The sequence below is a fragment of the Heterodontus francisci genome, chromosome 4 (genome assembly GCF_036365525.1).
Source record: "Heterodontus francisci isolate sHetFra1 chromosome 4, sHetFra1.hap1, whole genome shotgun sequence".
Classification (NCBI taxonomy): Eukaryota; Metazoa; Chordata; class Chondrichthyes; order Heterodontiformes; family Heterodontidae; genus Heterodontus; species Heterodontus francisci.
The window spans coordinates 165,144,902-165,150,901 of NC_090374.1; the positions used below are offsets into that span (position 1 = coordinate 165,144,902).

At 40.9% G+C, this 6,000-nt stretch overlaps 1 protein-coding gene across 5 annotated transcripts in view; it reads right to left on the reverse strand.

Moving 5' to 3' along the window:
• adgrl3.1 (adhesion G protein-coupled receptor L3.1) overlaps window positions 1–5,359 on the reverse strand; it is a 713,955-nt gene extending 708,596 nt beyond the window's left edge. For 2 of the 5 annotated variants that reach the window (XM_068030477.1, XM_068030472.1), the window contains exon 1: window positions 4,277–5,349. The gene's annotated coding sequence lies outside the window, so the exon portion shown is untranslated. Of the gene's footprint in view, window positions 1–3,676; window positions 3,695–4,276 lie in introns of those variants that run through there. The other 3 variants (XM_068030479.1, XM_068030474.1, XM_068030480.1) reach the window with 3 other exon arrangements.
• Window positions 5,360–6,000: the final 641 nt, after the last annotated feature.

Genomic DNA, 6,000 nt, shown 5'->3' on the forward strand with positions numbered 1-6,000 from the left:
TTGGCAGCACGCGCTAACCTCACAAGCAACTCAGTCACTTGGCAGCTTCACATGCAGAACTTGTGGCAGAACCTGCCTCAAGGATTGGCCTTCACAGCCATCGATAAAGGTGCACCAAGAGAAGACACCTGACCGAAATGGATTTTTTGCTGTGTCCATTATCTTTTGTAGATGGAAGGATGCCAACCAGTAAGCTGACATTTGGGCCCCTTTAGTTTTAGCATAAATCACATGCAGCTCTTTGCAAGATCTAATCAAAAGAATCTGCACTGTCTGGCTGGATGTGAGTGCAATGCTACAGCATGCAACAGCTAATTCGTGTTTTACGAAATATGAACAGTGAACTGAAAATATAAATTTTTGTGTCCACAGTCCAACATTGAAATGTTATAACTGAAGACTTGTATTAATTGTCCTGTCAGAAATGAGACAAAGTCCTGCTCAATGATTGTTGGAAGGTTTTTGAGCAGGATCAAACTAGTTTTAGAATATTTCAAAAGGTCATTAGTGGTGGGGTGGGGGGCTGGTTTGTTGGTGGCGTGGAAGGTGGCAAAATCAGCCCTGTTCACTATGTTCAAACCAGGAGGAAGACAAAGTATCAAAATTGCTCACCATTTGGAATTCACTCATTAGCTTTTCACTCACCAACAACTTGAAACCAAGTAAATTAATTCTAAATGAAAAATAAAAAAACACTTTGGATTTAGATTAGGAACTGAGCAGCACTGCAACAAAGCAAAGGTTTAGAAAGCTGAGAAAGAAGGAAGGAAGGAAGGAAGTATTAAATCTAGAAGGACAAATACATTTATTAAACACAAGCTGGCAAATTGCATTCTCTTTCAGATCCTTAGACTTGGATCTCATCCCCTTGGCAATTGGCAAGTGAAATTTTCCATTCAGTTTTTACATTTTCTCCCAAAAATCCAAAGACATAGGAACAACCATCTCTAGCTACCCACAGCTTACTGCTTAAAATGAACAGGCTCAAGCTATAAAGAAAAAGCAAGCCCCATAGAGCCATAGTCTAGTTTCAAATTACGTACTGCAGTTACATTCCAGTTCACTCTGTTTGACAATATCCTTACCCAATAATTAATTGCTAGACTACTACTCTTCTGAAAATGTGTTTCTGGATCATATTTAGATTAGGGACATCACACCAATGTATTAGGATGAAAAAAAAAACAAGACAATTACATCCCTAAACTCACTTGCTCCATCAAATGGGCTCATAAATTAAATGGGGAACAGGAGAAAGAAAAACAGCATTATAGGTTACTGGCATCTCATATGCACCTAAATACAAATATGCTAGACTTGATTTGAATTAGAATTTGAAAAGCAGCAATAATTGAAAATGGTTCAATCAGCTTTTTAGACTTGTCTCTAAAATGAAACAGGGCAAAATACTTCTTAGAAAAGGACCATACCATTCATGTGACATAGCATACAGTAAGTGTGATGCAAAACCGGATTGCCCAGGATACTAGGATTTCCTTTATGCATCATAATGGAATTTAAAATCAAACTGAAGCTACAAGTGCACACAGATTTAAGCTATTTTCACCAAGTTTTCACTTATGGGGCCAGCTCAATTTTAGTGCAATATTGAGAGAAAAATCCCAAACCAAAGTCATGAAAGATTGTTTTCAGAACAAGAAAACAAGGGCTTAATGCTTAAACACAGCTTCAACAACCCTCATGTATAAGCTACAGAGCTCTTTGTCCCAGCCCTTTTGAGTAAATGTCCACTCTGTGTTTTGAATAATCTTTTTCACTATTATTTCCAACATAGAAGGACATTACAAAATGATAGGGCTATGCTTTTAACAAAACACCGTTTTTCCAAATTAAAATAAAAAAGCTAGAGGTTTATAAAATGATGATAGCATTATTTCAAGCTTTCTTAGAAACATAGAATGGTTACAGCACAGGAGGCCATTTGGCCTGTTGAGTCCACCCAGCTGTCAGTAAGAGCAATTCAGCTTGTCCCACTCCTCTGCCCTTTCCCTGCACCTCTGCAATTTTTTTATCTTCAGTAATTATTTTCTGTATGGGATTTCAACCTAATTGACTTTAGCTGAACATCTTGACAAACACAACCATCTTGTTGTATACTATTTCCAAATCAAGTCTAGAATTTGTGCGGTGTTTATCAAAGTGTTAATAAAATCAGACTAACTACCTGGATTATTCCTCGAATGTGGAACAGGCTCGAGGGGCTAAATGGCCTACTCCTGCTCCTAGACAGGGAAAGAGGCAAGACATAGAATAGGTTTTGAACACACGCTAACACAAGAACCTTTTGGACAGAAGGTAGTCTGCCAATTTCTACCACTGAACTGAGCAGACCTGTAAGCAGCACAAGTTGATGAACTCTATCAACGTAAAGGGGTAGTACATTGAAAGAAATGTTTATTTTTGTGCGATAGGAGATGCCCTGTACTTAGCCATTGATTTTCAATTGCAATTAAAGCAATGTCAATCTCACCACCTAATCGCAGGCTAATTTTCAAAATTGTACACCAGGCCTTGTTTAAGATATGTTTGCCTCAAACTGATTTCAAAAGCCTCAATGCAGACATTCCACCTTCTTAAAAATCAGTCCCTCGCCCGAGGGATAAATGGAATTACAGTGCTGTCGTGACCAAATGGATGCATCTCGTTCCTTAAAAGGAGAAATTCACTTTAACGCAAGTGCACAATTTGTTAGAAACGGCACAACACAATGACACCTGATTCCTCGCACCCATCTGATCTGCCCATGGAACAAAATAAGCTGTCTCTTTCCACAGTTCAATTTAAACGGGTGGAATTTGCCCCTGGTTACAATCGATCGAATGATAGCTCCTGCTGCAGTAATGGTGGATAGTTTTCTTTACACGGGGGGGGGGGGGGGGGAAGAGACACCATTCCAAACCTGCTGGCAGTGAGAGCTATTTAGAGCGAATCACCAAGATCCCTTTTCTTCCCTAGACCCTGGCAATAGCTTTAGAAAACAGGGTGCCATTGAGAAACTGCTAACAGGGTCAGCTGCTGATGGAATGCTTTTTAGTATTCAGGTTATCCAGCCATGCAGAACATCAAAAAAAAACTCTGGCTCTTCGCTATTCTCACAGGCTTAAGTTAATGCAGAGTTACCAAGACAATACTGTTTCTCTACTTGAATGACACAACTAAAACTGCTGAGCAAATAAACACCTTACCCAAACCGCCTGTAACAAGCTTTCCTTATTAAAAAAATACATTGCACCGTCATGTGCTAACCATGTTGTCAAAAGGGTAATAAATACTCGTGTGTCAATCTGACTATACAACGCTCCCACACATTTTAATATGCATACACGTTTCATGCTTCATTCACAACGAAAACAGTTTTAAGTGACCATATATTTCATGTTGATTACATCGTGTAATGCACAGCTGATTCAACAGCTGGGAAATTCTTGAACGCACATGTACACATACTGTACTGAAGTGTAATCCAGTATCAATCCGGAAAAAAAAACAAGAACTGAGATTTCTACCAACATGGGTAAAAGGTGATCTGGATCACAGTACTGGGGACACTCCGCTGTGGCATTCTTCCACAAGAATTAATTCAGCACAATCATGATAGTAACTGCTTACGTGAATTAAATGAGACTTAAGAAAAATACACAGAGCTCACACGTACTGTGTGGTCGGCTCCAGCACAAACCATCCCTTCCCCGGGAGCGCCACAATCCAACTGAATACATTTCCACTATCCCGGGGCTGTGGACTAAACCCTTCATCGTTATTAGTGAGCGGCACTCCTCTAAAATAAACAGCATTCCAGGACTGGCAAGGCATCGTTCATCTAAAAATTATTTAACATGAAATATACTGTAAATAAGGATAACTACTTTCGCGGACCAAACATATGCTTTCGCATTAGTATTCCTAACATCATGAAGGGACATGTTTTCTGCAGCTTATACATGAAGATCACACATATACCATACAGGAGGGTAATCAATCGGAAAAGAAATAAGGTCGATTTCCATTGGAATATGTAACATTAGGATAACAATGTCAATGTGCATTCATCAAAGAATACACAAAAACAAAAGGAAACAGCAGAGATTACGAGAGAAAAAAAGGTTCTCAAGGCATAAAAATCTCAGGAAACGAGGCAGTGCGAAAGGGAAGGAATAAGTGAATGTCGGAGCCGTTATGTGTACAGGAAGCATGGCGATGCTCCACAATGTATAATGCGTGTGAGTGTGCAAAATCCCAATGTCTTTCTCCTTACCACACAGGCAGACTGAGTTCTCCTTGTAGGAAGCGAACGCTGCTGGATAAGGACCTTGGTTCAGAAGCAGTCAAAAGGCGGCAGCAGCGCAGTGTGCGAGCCCTATCCATTCGCCGATCAACCCCACATACAGCTCGGCTTCATTCCTTTCTCTTCCCTCGGTTAGAAGGATTGTACAAGTTGGGAAAAGACGACGGCTTACTGTCTGCACCAAGTCCCCTTCAATAGCAGAAGGTGCAGCAGGGTGTCCTCAAGGAACTGCCATTGGGTTGGAGGCACTGGCGGCTCGCTGTTTTACTCCAGCCTCTGCATGTCCTCGTTCCCTCACTCCATTACCGGGGTGGGAGGATGCAGCTCCACCTATTTCTCCTTTTCACTCGCCGGTACTTTTCCTTCGGAAGCTTGGGCGGATAGAGAAGACTTTGCAGCCGGCAGCACTCTCACTCACTCTCTCTATTCCCTGTCTGTCTCACACACGTTTCACTGAGCAATCCCTGTGCCGCAGTTTCAGTCTCACAGCCTCTATTGCTTTTGTATCCAGTTATTTTCCCCCTCTTTTTTTTTTTGCACACCCTTATCTCTCCTCCTGTTTCAGAAGCTCGGTGTACCTCTCCACACTCCCCTCTATGCAGTTACACAAAAAGCAGGGAAAATGTCCTTGTTACACAGAGCTCTCCCAGTTTTTTTTTCATGTCTGTCCCTGTTCTCTCTCACAAATGCTCTGTCCCGCTTTTTCCCCCTCTTCCCCACCCACACCCCCGTATATATTTACAAGCACATGAAGAACAAGCAAAATGTTTCCTTACAAACAGAGCTCCGCCAAATGACAAACCAATTTAAACCTTGCTCTGGAGCTGCTTAAAAAAAAAATGAGGGTGAGAGTACAAATCCTGGCAGTGGATCAGGCGAGCAGGTTGCATTTCGGAGCGAATGCTGACAATTCAGCATTGATACAATCTATCATCCTGCAAATATTTCCAGGTAGCCCTTCGAACTCATTGCATCTCTATTCCCTTGTTCTTCCATTAATAAACACGCAAATGGTAAAAGCAATTGAGAAACAATGTTTTAAACCAAAGCAGACAACTCCATTTTAGTTGCCATAGAGATCATGCTACTTTGGGTCAATATGAACACATTGTTATTCTTATATTTGTGTGCATATGAGCCTGTAGTGGCGATAGAATTAGCAATTTTTTGTACTAATCACAAAAAGGTTGCAAACATGCATTAAAGGTCGACAGTTCAGTCCCTGTCGCCATGGAAACTCAATCCCTCAACATGACTACACCTAATACTGAATTCCGCTCATTTATTTTTTTGGGGGGGAAGGGAGATGAAGAAAAGACAATCTGACAAAAGTTCCCACAACTTTATTAGAGAATACAAATCTCCTCGAAATAGGCAGAAATACCAGAGTTCATCATTTTTTGCAACAAAAGATCGACTAGTTACTGTTAATGCGCCGGGATCCAACCACTCAACCGAAAATGATGTAAATTACAAAAGAAAAACTCCATACACTGTCGCTGCTTGTTCCATTTACAGCGGTTTGCGCTATCCGGTGTCGGGTGGTCGAGAGTCCCCATTCAATGGATAAGTCAGCAAATGCTTTTTTTTTTCATGAAATGCTATCCTGTACTCAGACTCCACAACAACAGGGAGAAAGAGAAAGGAATATGAAATGTATAGGGAGCTCTGAAACTTTTTTTTGCCCCATTCTG